This window comes from Haemaphysalis longicornis, unplaced genomic scaffold (genome assembly GCF_048455015.1).
Source record: "Haemaphysalis longicornis isolate Haplotype H1 unplaced genomic scaffold, Haemaphysalis longicornis Haplotype H1 scaffold_4, whole genome shotgun sequence".
Lineage (NCBI taxonomy): Eukaryota > Metazoa > Arthropoda > Arachnida > Ixodida > Ixodidae > Haemaphysalis > Haemaphysalis longicornis.
This window is the reverse complement of record NW_027526361.1, coordinates 226,904,787-226,919,210: the sequence shown is the minus strand read 5'-3', so window position 1 is coordinate 226,919,210 and position 14,424 is coordinate 226,904,787. Positions and strand designations below refer to the sequence as shown.

Below are 14,424 nucleotides of genomic sequence, written 5' to 3'. Positions count from 1 at the left end.
CCAATGCCCCTCGCGAGAGAGTGTTCGCTTTCGCCTTGACTCGACGCGCATGCGCAGTGAGCGTGCGGACTACGGACGCCAACGCGGGTGACATCGTGAGTTACTGAAATGCTCTGCATTTAAAACAGCTGTGTGCGCGCGCTTCGCTCGCTTCGCTCCGCTCCCGTCGCGCAAGCGTGCGCATGCGCTACTCTCCTCTGTTGTCTTCTCTCCTTGAGGCGCTGTGAATATAAAAAGGGGTATCGCGCTGCGGCGGTTCAGTCAGCGCTCGCTCTCGTTCGACTTCGCGTCACTTTGCTTGACGACTGCGTGCTTGACTTGATTCATCCAATGAAGACATGTATGAAGCGACGGTCCCTTCATGAAAAGTAAAATTACACCCATCTTCCCGCGTATAAGAACACCCGCATGCGATGGAATGCATCATACGCGTTCACAACACGTTTCACCCGATTTAGAGAATCAACCCAATGGAAACGCCAATTAACCCCCCCGATGCGTCGCATCACACCAGGGTTCCCTCGCGGGAAGATGGGCGTAATTTTTGTCCAGGAGTGTAGCCAGGGCTTTAACTCTGGCCTTTTGGCGACCTTGGTTGCGATTGGAGTTAATGGAGTTAATGGATTGGAGTTAATGGATTGGAGTTAAAGGAGGCATTGGTTTATGCACTGCAAAATATCGGAGTTAGATCCTGCTTCTCCGCCTTGGCTTGCGGGCCCTATCTCAGCGTCGTCGTCGTCGCTCTCAGCGTTCTCGTCGCTGGTTCCGTCATCGCGACGAACTGTGTTGAAGATGTCTTGAGTCGTCAGTTCAGCAGACGTGCCTACTTCATTGTCGCACTGCACGTAATCTTTAAAGGTGACTGCAGCGTCGACGGCGAGCCTTTCTGCAACTTCACCTCATGCATTGCATTCTTCACTGTCTGGCATCATGTGTTCGGCTTCAGGTGGCGTCTTAAGTAGGCCGGCCTTCCTCCAGCAGTTCTCAATGGTGGTCGCTCTCACGCTCCTGCAGGTCTTGGTTATCATTTCCGCGGTTTGTGGCACATTGATTGCAGTCGCTACCTCGTTGGTTCGTCGTTCACACCAACACCACTAATTTCGTACACTGGGAATTCGTTATTTTGAAGTGTTGTTTTATATAATGATGATAAAATTTGATACGTTATTCTGAAAACTTAGGTGTTCTGAAATTCGTAGTAGTGAAATATTGTTACATAGAAATTATTGCAGCTTTGGCAGGAGACTTTCAAAATGTTCGTTATTCTGAAATGTTAATCCTAGGTTCACAATAACGGGATTTGACTGTACAACGTTTCTAGAATAGTTGCTTGAGTAGAGCAGTCAAACCAACATTTTCACCCAGTCTGGAGGCTAGGACACTGCAGTACTCTGGACACTGCGTGCAATAAGCGCTCGTCTTTGTTCCCTTTGTTCGTGGCACGTTTTTTCAGTGTCGCGCTTTCTCAAGGTTTCAAAAAATTCTACACAATCTCAATCACATGTACCGAAGGTCTACTGACAATGAAACCTAGAAATTCTTGATGGTGAGTAGTTTCTAGTATATTGTAACCCAGTCGGGGGGCTCTCGCATTGCTGAATATGCACTCTGCGTGCGGCCACCACCTCGCGTAATTACTCCATGGCAGGACGAACGTCAGTGTCAGCATTGTCACCTTCTAGTAGTCATCTCCACAGACTGTGCATGCGAAGCAAACAAAAAAAGGGCGTATGGCGCTTCATCACGTGAACACACAACCAAGCACGGTAAAAGTGGTTAGTTTTTTTGACATTGACTTTCACTGAGGTTGCACGAGGAAAACTTGGCGTATTACCTATCGTTCTCTTAAAAAATTGAGTTTCATATTTTTGCATTCGAGAATGCTGAAAAATAAAAACAATGCTTCTGTGGCAAGACAACGTACGCATGCAACGTACTCAATGTGGAGTACACATGTCAGGAAAATAAATTAAAAAATAGCCTCCCCATTCACGACTTACCCTATGTTGCTCATTGTTTCAAAGTATGTAAACTCTTAGCAGAATTTTCTTGCTATTCGATGTGACCGCTGAGTGCAAAGAACATACCTGTACCTATAAACTACACAAGGAGGATCAGGAGGAAAACGTGGGGCAGTGTTTTGCAAAGAGAAATTCGTCACTGGTCAGCCTCATCGTTAAATACGAATTAATGTCGATAACGATTCACGTCCAGAAAAGTTGATGAAAAAGGGGTACTATTAAATGGATACCGATACTTCAATTCGCACTTAGTAATATCCTGATGTAGGGATGTCGTGGAACTAATCATATACAATCATTACCAACTTTGTAGTGACAGCTGTTTACCCACATGCCGTGGTTTGCCAGAAAGACTAGAAACCTGAACGACGCGTGTGGTGCATAACACGGCCCATGGTTGTCAGCTAATAATTATAATAACATCTTCAGAGTACATGCATTATTATGCATGGAGAATAAAGCTTAAGGTAAATTGGGAAAGCTTTTCGGAGGAGCACAAGTGATACATTAAACCAGCAGTTGTCAGAGACTTGATATCTGATGATGATGAGTGATGATGATGACGATGATGAGGATGAGTCGGAACTGCAGGAGGAGCATTAGTTGTATTTATTTGCCCAATATATTTCTGCTTTTTTGCAATGGTGAGAAAAGGCAACCCTCACTTAGATAATTGTTTTTTGCAGCACGACCATATTCGGCTGTCTTTTTAAAACGAACTTTACTTAGCAATTAACATGAAACAATTTATAAATTGAGCAAGGATAGCAGTGGTTTAATACTGGAGTGTCGCTGGTGTGGCCGTGATTAGCGACACAAGACTCCATTTGCAGTAAAGCAGAAGAAAAATTAATTGCCACGCTGTTGCGGCTGGTCAATTTCGTGGTTAAGCCAATTTTTCCGCAAGGCGGTCCTACGTTTACGTTGGGTAGCTCCTCCCCCAACCGCCCCTTCGCGCTGTTTGATGTTTACTGTCTTCTAGACTAGCCTCTTTCTTGACTTGTGGCCAAGATGACGCCGTCCCATCCCGCACACGTGCACCACAGGCCTCCAGTGCCGAAGTAACAGTGCCTCAAGTTTGATGCGCCGGAAGACGTTTCTCTTGACGACATCGTGGATGCCATAGAAGACGTTGTGGGTCGCCACGGCGTGAAGGGTCTCCAACTCGAAGGAGGCATGCAGTTTTATGCCGCGGTCACGTCCGCTGCTGCAGCTAAGTTCCTTAATGATCGTTTTGAAATAATCGTGAATGGCATTTCGTGCCCAGTTACATGCATCGGGCCCCAGATTGTTTGCGTAACCGCGTTTATCGTTTTCAGTGCAACATGAACGACAAATGCCTGGGTGCAGCCCTAGCGCCTTACGGTTGGGGCCTTAGCATTCAATATCCGAACTTCAATAGCCGGCCGCGCATCGAGAACGGCATGCGCCTCGTCCGCATCGAGTTGAAGTCGCCAATCCTGAACTTCCTGTCGGTGCGAGGGTACAAGGTGCAGTGCGAGTACAGGGGCGTGAAGAGAGTTCTCTCGTTGTGATCTTAAGGGTCACAGCGGCACGAACTGTAAAACGCCGTGATGCAGTAGTGCGAGACATGCGGCAAATAGTTGAACACGTGCTCGGCCCGCTGTCGCAGTTGTCGGGGAGATCATGCCATGACAGACTGCCTTAGTCCCCGTTCTTACGCGCAGGCGGGAAGCGACTTTCCCGAACTGCCCCGAAATACCAGCGATAACCGTCAGTCGACTTTTACCCCCTTACAAGCCCTACCTGCCGACATCCCCTGTAGCCCTGCGCCATCTTCCAACGATGACACGTCGCAGGCCACGACTACAGTTGAAGAGACGCTGATAGACGAATCTCCTTACTTGGCGTTTCCTGATGAGGACACGTCATCTGAGGAGCAGACTAGCAATCCCAGTGCCGCGACGAAAAGCAGCTCACTCTCCGACGCTTCCCTTTCGCTGTCAAGCTCTTCAGATATGGAAACAGAAGAAAGTAGCTCTACTGACTTTCCCACACACCCCGCACGACACAAGACAGTGGACCCTGCCCGTGCGACCAAGCTTCGCCGAGCACCTTGCAGCTGTGGTCTTCGTGCCCCAACCAACGAGGGCGACGTGAAGACCATTCGTCGTGAGGCGACAACGCCCTGCCGTCGCGATGTGGCACCAGCTGACCATTAAGGTGGCCCCATTCTACTCTCAGAGGATGCCTCTATCCCGACCGACCCAGCACCCTTGGGCTAACCGTGCAGTCCAAATCAAGGCAAACACCCACGTCTGGTCAACTCAATTAATCAGGTGTGCTACTTCCTAGGTTTTTAAGGGAGTGGACAGCAAGCGGCTGTTATCGGCATCAATGCACTCAGATGGCACGGCAGACACGGGAAACAAACTGCGTCTGCCCACCTCCAACGTCAGTCCTTATTTGTAAATGAAAGTTGCATAATTTGATTTAGTAGACTTTCTAGCCATCCTTTGTTGTCATATGGCCATGTTATTCTCGCTTGCCCGCGGTCTTTTATGCTGGCGAAATGGGAAGCAGTGGTTAAAACGATTGCTAGCACGAAAGTCTCTTGATGCTCCTTTTATTGCCATTTTTATATTCGATTTTGTTTTGGGTTCGACGGCCATTTTTGTCGCCTTTCCTCCTCTGTACAAACATCCCGTGACAGTGTTCCCTTATTGCCCACGGACTCTTCCAGCTAACTCGGTTGCTCCGGTCTGGCATCACGTGCAATTCGAGTGCTCGCTCCAAGCACGTAGCTTGTTTGTGTTGGGCACGGGAAACTCAGGGAAGCTGCGCCGCACAAGGCCGTATGCTTCGCTTTTCTTTAAAGGTGCAGCGAGGCCAGCTGAGCTCGTGATCAGCGTCGCTGACTGTTGTGGAGGAATAGGGGATTGTGAACGACAAAAGGCCTTAAGATATTTATATCCTTTAATGCATGTGCATTCACTTTAAATGCTCAGGGCTTCCACAACCTTGACAAGCAGAGAGATCATGCATTTTGAGCGAGCAAGGAAAGTTGATATTCTTTTTTCGCAAAAGTGCGATTTCCCCACCCCGCACGATGTTAAATTATTCGAAGAGCGTTTATTGGTTCATGCATTTTTTTCCCTGAATGAACCTGTGGCCTCAGCCGTTGGCGTTGTCTTTTTGAGTGCTTACCATCGCGAGAAAGTACATGTCACTCTTGTATTTAACGGCCAGGATATTGCAGTAAAATTTTATCTGTTCTCGCGCCATGTGCGGGCAGTTATTATGTATGTGCCTGCACTCTGGCGTCTTTCCGTACATGTCTTTCGTTCGATAGACATGCTTTTGTTAATGCCTACCAAACGTTTCTAGTGGGCGATGTTAACTGTGTTGTTAACCTCGGGCGAGGCATTCGCGGGCCAGCCTTAGGAAGGCCGTATAGAGATATGGGTGCGTTGCGCGACTTGACGGAACAGTTTCGCCTCTGCGGTGCGTGAGTTCATCTACACAGAAACGTCTTTGCGGCAACATGGTCTGGGGGGTCGATCGGCCACTCGTTTAAACAAATCTCTTTTTCCGCCCTAGTTAACTGGCTTGGTAGAGAGTTGCAAAGGGTTGTCCTTCCCAGAGGAGGGGCCCAGAATTTCAGATCACGCGCCAGTTCCGATGAAAATTAGGTCCCGTGCAAGAGATCGTAACCCCAATTTGTGGCGAATGGATTAATGCCTGCTTACTGTTGCCGTTAGCATGACAGGGATTAGGGTTTCTTTAGTGGAGGAAAGGCAGACGCATAAGGGGAGGGGGGGGGCGAACTGAGACTGCCTGAATGCTGGATGGCGCACACTTCTTACCAAGGCAGGGCGCGAGCGCAAGGTTCGCATCACGCGTGAGCTAAACAAAACCCTCAAGAGGATATGTATAGTTAAGAGCGCGGGTACACTAACGTTTTCTATGCGAGACTACATGGATCTGCCAAAGGCGCGATACGAGCGCCTGCTGCGCCCATCGTCACGCACGGCACGCAAAGCGTTCGTTTTGCAACGCCCAGTTTCAGATCCGTCTGTCTTAAGGCATGTTAAAGCAGGTCAATCAATCAGGCATCGCATGTTCCAGTTCGATACGTACAGTCACCGCATAGTGAACGCAGTACGAATAATGATGATAGCTGCAGAACGTTTTCGCCGTACTTCCAAGAATTTTTCAGTTGAGAGAAGCCCTGCCTTGAAGAGAACACCTACAAAAAACACATACGTAATTTGCGGTGCACTGCCCTGGGTCCCTAGCTACTTGCACGAGCGTCTGTGTTCCACTGTTACGGTGGAGAAGCCATGGAAAGTACTGGCCCAGACGGAATCCCGGCGGGGTCTTGCAAAGTGTTTTTTTCCGGTCCTCAAAGAGCAACCGCTAAGAATGGTGAATACATTCTTGGCCGAAGGAAGGAAAACCGACTCGTTTCGCGCGGGGAGGATAGTTCTAATAGCTAGTCCCGGTGGCGATCCTTCAGAACCGCAGCCCTACGGGCCGATAACTCTGCTAAGCGTGGGCTACACGCTGGTAGCGTCTGTGCTGCTAAACACATTGGCATGGCGCTCCCGGAGATTGTTAGCTAAGCGCAGACGTGTAGCGTCCCGGCCACACTATAGTCTCGGCGGTGGCACTAACTAGAGAACTCTTCACCTTCACCACGCGGACGGGCATTTCCGGCTGTTTGGTCTCGGTCGATCAGGCGAAAGCGACCAGGTCGAGCACCGGTACTTGCTCGCCGTACTGGAAAGATACGGCTTTGCTCTGGACTGCGTGGCAAGGTCGGGGGCTCTGGATACGGGCATGCCATGGCATCTTTTTGTTAACGAACAGCTAACCGAAGCCTCCTCCGCCACTCGCGGAATAAGATATGGTTGCCTGCTGTCTCCCCTCCTCTTCTCCCTATGCCTTGATCCGCTTTTGCGCCGAATAGGTGCCTCCCCAGCGATACACGGCTTTCCGTTGCATGGCGAGGGTCAGGTCAGGGTCTCAGCATACGCGGACGACGCAGCTTTTGCTATCGGAAAGGGCGAAGACAGCCGGCCGTACAAACGGAGTCTCCGACTGAAGACCCCGACCACAAATATGCTCACTTCAACTGTGATTAAAGTTTATCTCTCTCTCTCGATCTCTTCCTAAGGGACGACGACAGTTACGCAGTGTTTTTACGACATTTCACTGTACAGCGAGTTATCTGGTGGTCAGCTGACCAGGGGGGAAAGCAAGGCGCTCCGCTTTTGCCCGTTCGAATCAGCCCTGCCTGGTGGCAGGGTTGCAAGAGTGATAGCGTTGGGAGTTCTCTTTCACGCGACGGACGAACTGGCGATTAAGACCTGGAGGCAGTTAAAGGAAAAGTCAGAGGCGCAGCTAGCGGTAGCTGCACCCTTCGACATTTGTTTGAAGGAGCGCAGCTATGTGATAAACGCTTGCGTGTCCGCGGCCTACTACTACGTAGAGTGGGTGGCACGGCCACCAAAGCATGTACTCAGGATACTGGGAACCATGGTCGGCTCCTTTTTTTGGGTGGGAATACTGAAAAAGTGGCCTGAACTTGCTTACGACTTCCAAGCAGCATGGGTAGTTTTAGTATCCCCGGTTTAGAAACTATGATTAGTCTCTTCGCAATAAGGAACTTGTTCAACCTAGCGCGTGATGAGGATTACCGGGGCGAAAGCTCTGTGCGTTCTTTATTGGCACTGACCGAGCATTGATTTTCGATGGTGTGCTGGTAGGACCGTCATCCGAGCAGCCACCCCCTTTTTTATAAGCACGTCATAAGGTCGTTCAGAAATTTCAGAACGCAACTCCCTCACATTGACGTCGTCAACACAAACCCTAGAAGAAACGCAGCTGACTGAGGACCAGCTCCGAAGGAGCAGGGATGTAAGGTGGAAGCGGCTGACGGCCTAATTTTTACCGGCCGACGTCAGAGACTTCAGCTGGCAACGCGGCGGTGGGGTGGAGGGAGGGGGGTGTCCTGCCCACGGCAGACCACATCGCAGCATGGGGTGTGGCACACTCCAACAAGTGCCCACAGTGCGCGCTGCGTGAAACCCTGCAGCATGCGATCTGCGATTGCCAGGTTGTAAAGACTTGCTGGAAATTGTTAGCACGGACGTTTCGAAACAAACTCGACGCCCGCACTAAGTCGCACGACATGTTTGTTCTCTTTTTGCTGTGTGTTGGTTCCCAGATCCTCTGGAAGAGACGCGGCTTTGCGGCGCTCAGAGCACGGCCACAAAAGTTCATGTTTCCCATGCTACTAAAAATGCCCTCTCGTCTATTCGATCATCCGGAGGCTGAGCTGGCCGGGCTGCGGGAAGAGCCGTTCCTTCAGCGTGGTCCACAAAGTTTATCCGTGTGGTAAACAAGCAAATAAAAGTTTCTATTCTACCCTATTAATTGTTGTATTGATGGTAAAGTGTTGTCATGAACTCTCGACCTTGGGATCTATAGTGATATCTCGGTGTAATAGTGGTTCTAGTAGTGTGTGTACTAGTAGACTGCGGAGAAGTGTGGAGCGAACTGTGTGCGAGAGGTGTGAAGTGATGCATGCAGTGTGTATGGTTTCCTGCTTGAGACACCTTTTAGCTTGTTATATTTAGGCGACACGGGTAGTATTTAGCATAGCAGGTTTTTTTACCGATGATTATTAATTTTTTTTCAGATTACGTTCAATTCGACTGTGTTCGGTAATGGTAGCACCCAAACTATCCTACGCCAATACTATGCAAACAAATCTTTGAAGAGGAGTTTGAGCCTTTAATGTAACCGAATGATTATGGTTCAGATCTGTACTTCACAATGCATTGTGTTTTTTTGCACATTCCCAATATATTGTCAACCATTTGAAAGATAGAATATGTTTATACTGGCGAATGTTAATCATACAGATACACAAAAACAGTGTTAAGGGTTTTCTTGTAAGATGCGGTAAAGAAGCTTAAAGGCTGAAACGGCCTAACAGGTAACTCCACACCAAGCCAGACTGCTGGTCCTGGAGTGTTGAAAATTTCTAAGTAGATGCATCTCCCACTGTAGATACTCAGTATTGCTGGATTTAAAAAAAATGCCCCACCAAGAGAGTTAAAGTGGTAAAACAATTTTTCCTGCCTTTCTCCTTATATTGCAGCCCAGTGGGGAATCAGACTGGTTTTTGCAGGTTATAAGTGAACCATTCTAAAGCCTAAAAGCTAATTTACGCGGTTTTGCCAAAAAAAAAAACTTTGGAGAGGAGTAATTTCTATTTGGGGTAACCTTGATTTTCCGCGCATTTCTCAGCATGCGCTAATTGCGGTGTCAATTTTTGTTTTGCCCTTACAAGTGTTACCCACAAAAGCGCCAAAACCTAGCTCAGCATTTTGTCGTAGCGTGCATTTGAAAAGGTGAGCAGGAGTTGTAGAATTTCATCACCCGAAAATGAAAAAAAAACAGTGTATGTCTAATAATGTGAAATTTGAGGAGGGGCGAAGCATGCAGTGTGTAAGTGCATTCAAACATTGTAAGTCTCTCTCTTGCCACACTACGCGCGCTCATTGGGCGCTGGAGAAGCACTAGTGGGAGGCGCAATCGCGCGCTCGCCGAGGCGGTGGCGCTCCTCTTGCATTGGACTGGATTTAGGCAATTTCTATGCCCCATCTGCTTCATTGGGGGTAGTGCCAAATTCAGCGCGAACGCAGTGCAACGCCCGCGCCTCACCCTGGGTATCGTCCACATAAAGAGAATTTATTAAAAACTAGTTACAGCTAGGACCCGCTGTAGTTAGCTACTACACAGGTCGAGAGGGCACAGGATTTACGCAATGTGCCACAGATGAAAGGAAGTGAACATCACACAAGCTTACAAAAAAATTAGACCACCGCACGAAGGTTCTTTACAATGATGCCCCTGGCACGAGGCTCAGACACCATAGTTCACGCTTGGGAGTGAACATGAAAAACGCAACAGTTCACACACATCAGTTCTACTATGTCCGCACAGAGATGCATGCTCAGCCAGGCTGCCTAATCTGCGCCTTTGCCTCAAACATACAACTCCCTTCAGCACGCAAGTTTCACCTTATTAATAAGGAACGACACACCATTACACGGTGTTATTGGCAACCTTGATAAAGCGAGTACACCAACGCATGAGGAAAGATTCTTCACCCAACGCCAGTTGCTGCAGAGGCACTATGGCCATTTTCCGAACACGCCACAACAGGGGATACGTGGCACGCTGTGGTCGTGCTTGCAAGGCGGCTACACCTCGCTGGCGCCACACAACAAAGGCACCCACACACAGAAGAAAGCTGACAAATGGGTCTTTCGATTTCGTGTGGGCTCCCAGCTGAAGCTCAAACATTCGGCTGAGTAAAACCCAGAATGTGGCTGCCACACTACACTCAAAAATAGCATGCTCTAGCGCCTCAGTGCGTCTGTATTGCGGGCACCGGGCAGAGCGAACCACACCAAATGCTGCAAGGCGGTCACACGTCGGCAGGGCCCTCCGGCCGCGCAGCCACCCGAAATCACGAACGTCTGCAGGAAGCACCGCTGACGTTAACTGTTGCCAGCGGGGCCCGCGAGACTTCTCTTTTTGCCGATCATTCAGTTGCCCAATAGCCAATTTCTCGCGTATATCAGTCGCAGATGAGGCTCTAATATCTAAATCTGGGTTGGCCGACTGAAAGCCTCTAAGTGTTTTAGCAATGTACACCCGGCGTCAAAATAAGCGGGGGCACGCGAGCGCGTGGCAAAATGCATCGCCGCGACATCTGATGTTGCACTTCTGGTGTCGAGACACCGATGTGCGCTGCGCGTCCAACCACGCTCGGTAGCCTGTCTTTTCCTTCGCTTCAAACGGCAACGCTGGTCAGATTCAGCGCTTGGCGCCAGGGGTCACTTTTTTTGCTCAACCCGTCTTCCTCGCACACGATTCAGCGGCCGAGGGAGAGGGTGAACGTGCGTTGCTCGTTCTGCCCTGCTCTGACAGATAACTAATATTGACCGTCTCGCGCTGACAGATCCGTTCCCCAGATATGCTCTCCCATTTCGGCATTTCTAACAGCGGCGCTGTTCTTGGGCTGGGCTTGACTGCAGCCTGCTTTGTGTCGTTTTACGCTAACTCTGGAGTTCCCAGCAATGCGTTCGTGTTTACAGGTAAAGCCCACTTTATGAAGATCGGCGGAAGCTTGGGTTTTGTAAGATGGCTTTCTCACACAGCTTGGCGCGCAGCGAAGCACGGAAATCTACGAAGGGAGTATTATTAAAGAAAACGGCTTTAACTCATGTTTAATGGGAACTGAAAGCGCAAATGAGACACAGACAAACAAAGCAGACCACGAGACGAGACAACTGGAGTGCTCGTTCTGTTGTCTCCTTTCTTTGTGTGTGTCTTATTTGCGCCTTCAGTTCCCATTATGCATCAAGAACAGGCCCAAACCATGACCCTTTTTAACTCGTGTTATTAATTGTATCTAAAAACCAATTCTATTAAAATTTGCTGATAAGTCGACTATACCGCTATGCCGAGTTTTGTTCACTTGTCGTAATTAGGTAGTCAGGTTGTCAACGATGGAGAATTAGCTTGTTGTCATGATAACGCAATCTACGGATAGAGATTGCGATGTATTAGAGAAAACGGTTGTAACTGCGGCTCCGCGCTTGTTCAGTAGGTTTCAATCACGATCGTTGGAACGAGTTTTGATATTTTTTTGTAAAACATGCAGTTGGTTGTGAACTAAGAATGACCACACAAAAACAGAATACTAACTGAAGAGGGAAGTAATTTTAATGAATGTGTGATGAGACTTTACCTTGCATACGTTCTGAAACAATTAAACAAGGGAAAACGGGAGAACAGACCGGCCTGGTCGTGGGTTTTGCAAAAAATAACCAAAATGAGAGCCGGTATTCTACACCAGCTAAAAATCAAAGCACCGCTCAAGGCAAGCAATAACAAAAATCATATGTGAGGTATGTGGCCACTTCACCCAACTTCAGTAGTGGGTGAAGTGGCCACCTGCGGAAATGATGTCGCTCATCCTTCTTGGCATCGACTCGTAAAGTGAAACTACAAACTCGTGGTTTGCGCGAAGGCTGTGCCATTCTTCCCGAATGGCGGTCCAGAGCGCGTCCGCTGTGCCTCCTGACAAGTGGCGTTTGGAGAGGTGCGACTTCATGACCCCCCACAAATTATCGATGGAATATGCAACCGCACCGTTCGGAGGCCACTGCAGAGTGTGTACGCCCAGATCCTCCAGCAGGACGGTCACCTGACGTGCCATGTGCACGGGGCTTTTGTCCTGCTGAATAATAAAGCATCCGTCGCGGAAAGGCCCATCGAGTACGTAGGAGATCATGGTGTCTTGCAGTAGCGAACTGTAGCAGGACGCCGTGAATCTCCCTTCAATGCGGACAAGAGGTCCTACCCCTCCCGGCTCATGCCACCCCACACATAGTCTGCGCAGCGGCCGCTTGAAAGGACACTGTGGATATAGTCCGGGTTGTACCTGAAAATTTAGAAGAGACCGCATTTACACCTAAAAACATAAAAAAAATGTAGCGGACCATGATAAAGGTTACGACACGCGTTGTGTATTATATAATGCATACAGCCTGAAAAGCATGCACTAGATATGATGCTAACAAGAAATTATTCCAAATTACCTTGCACCTCGAGTACTTAGATATAAACTGCATTACCAAAAAGCCTCCACGGAAAGGATTTCTAAAACTTTTTTGGAACAGTTAATCCACGAGAGCTTTTCCCATTTCAGAACAAGTAAACGATGCTGACATAAGAAAGTGAGAGGAGCCGTTACCTCGAATTCAAAGGCCTCCATACCCGCCGCTGCTGGTCCCAGCGAGTACAAAAGTGGATTCGTCCGAAAAAATGACGGTGCCCCATTCGTTTTGGCTCCAATGCTGGTGTTCCTGTGCAAATTGCAGCCGCTGCTGGCATTGTCGTCCAGTCAGGAACGGCTTTTTCGCAGCCACACAGTTCGAAAGCCCGGCTTCCTTCAAACGCCGGCGTATTGTCGGAGTCGACACTTCCGAAGACAACTCGTCACGGATTTCCCTCGCATTCAGAAAGGGGTCTGGACAACTGCCGCAACAATGAGCTCCTCCTCGACGTGTTGCGTGACCCTTGGTCGGCCAGGCCTCTGGGCATCCCCAATCCTTCCTTCGTCGCGAAAGGCACGAATTATCCGCCTCACCGCGTCCGTTGGCACATGACTCGCTGCGGCAGCCCCTCCAGGAAAAGTCTCGTTATTAGCTTGCGATCTTCCACGGGAACACGTGGTGCCATTTTGGTATACTGAGCCCCCGTGTTCTGCCCTCTAAACTGAAATACGTTTTGCCGGGAAGCAGCGGCCAATCGTAAGCTAGACCGCATGACAAGAAATAGCGTCACTGCTGCATCCGTGCCGCACATTTGAAAACAACATGTTCACTATGCAGATAAATGCTCATGTCATCGGGTACCTTTAGCGCCAGTCTTTAGTAGTTTTTGTTATTTTTTCTTCAGGGATTTACAGAGCGCTAGTCCTGATGGGTTGACGTGAAAGAATGATCTTGGCAGCCGGTCGGCTAAAATTTAAAATCTGGTCGCGAAATTTCAGAGAAGATGTCTCGAGTCTAGATGGCATAATAATTATGTCGTGTTTTGTGTGGTATACGGGAGGTAACATGGCCGCAGCGTCAAAGTTATCACCCAGTGGAAGATGAAAAATTACCCGAGTATTCACCCGCTTCAGAGCATATGTGTTCGAAAGACGACTGCAGCCAAAACGCCCGTGTGTTCGGAGGTTGCGGCGCACGTTAAAGATACCCAGGTGGTCAAAATTACTCCGGAGCCCTTCACTATTGCGCGCCCCATCGCCTGTGTTGCGTCGGCGGGTAAAACCAACAATTGGGGCTAATAAAGCTGTTTTTATGGCTTTTTTCCCCGCTCCCTTTGCGCGAAAGTGATCTTTTTGTTGTTTTTTCTCGCAATAATAAAAATAAAATCAAATCAAATCAATCAATCAAAGACCACTACCACCTGCAACACCTGCAATAAACGCTATCTCATCTCCGCCCCTAGCGCCTGCCAGGTTCTCCTTCCCTTTAACTTCTCCTTTAGTCAATGCAACAAACGTTCCCTCACCTAAATTAACTTTTTCCCCGCCCGCAGGTAGCACTCACAATTTGTTGGGAGTGCGCGTGCATTACTTTTTTTAGTTTTTCAGCTCGGTGCAGCTCAACCAGAGCATAGTTTTGGTTTTAATTCTTGGTATTGTCTCACATTTCTGAAACATTATTTAACGCGTTGATTTTTATTCGATGTCGTAAACACTAGTCCAACTCTCGCATTATTGTTGTGTTGTGAACCTGTATGAGCCATGGGAGAAGCTGAAGTAGTTTGCAATGGTCTTGGT

The 14,424-nt window shown here is 48.7% G+C and overlaps 1 protein-coding gene across 2 annotated transcripts in view; it reads left to right on the top strand.

Annotated features, from left to right (window-relative positions):
* LOC144179683 (organic cation/carnitine transporter 2-like) overlaps positions 1 to 14,424 on the top strand; it is an 86,335-nt gene that overhangs the window by 13,910 nt on the left and 58,001 nt on the right. The window contains exon 2 of one of the 2 annotated variants that reach the window (XR_013324327.1): positions 8,215 to 8,409. The exons of the other annotated variant lie outside the window; for it this stretch is intronic. The gene's annotated coding sequence lies outside the window, so the exon portion shown is untranslated. Of the gene's footprint in view, positions 1 to 8,214; positions 8,410 to 14,424 lie in introns of those variants that run through there. 2 annotated transcript variants of the gene reach the window in all.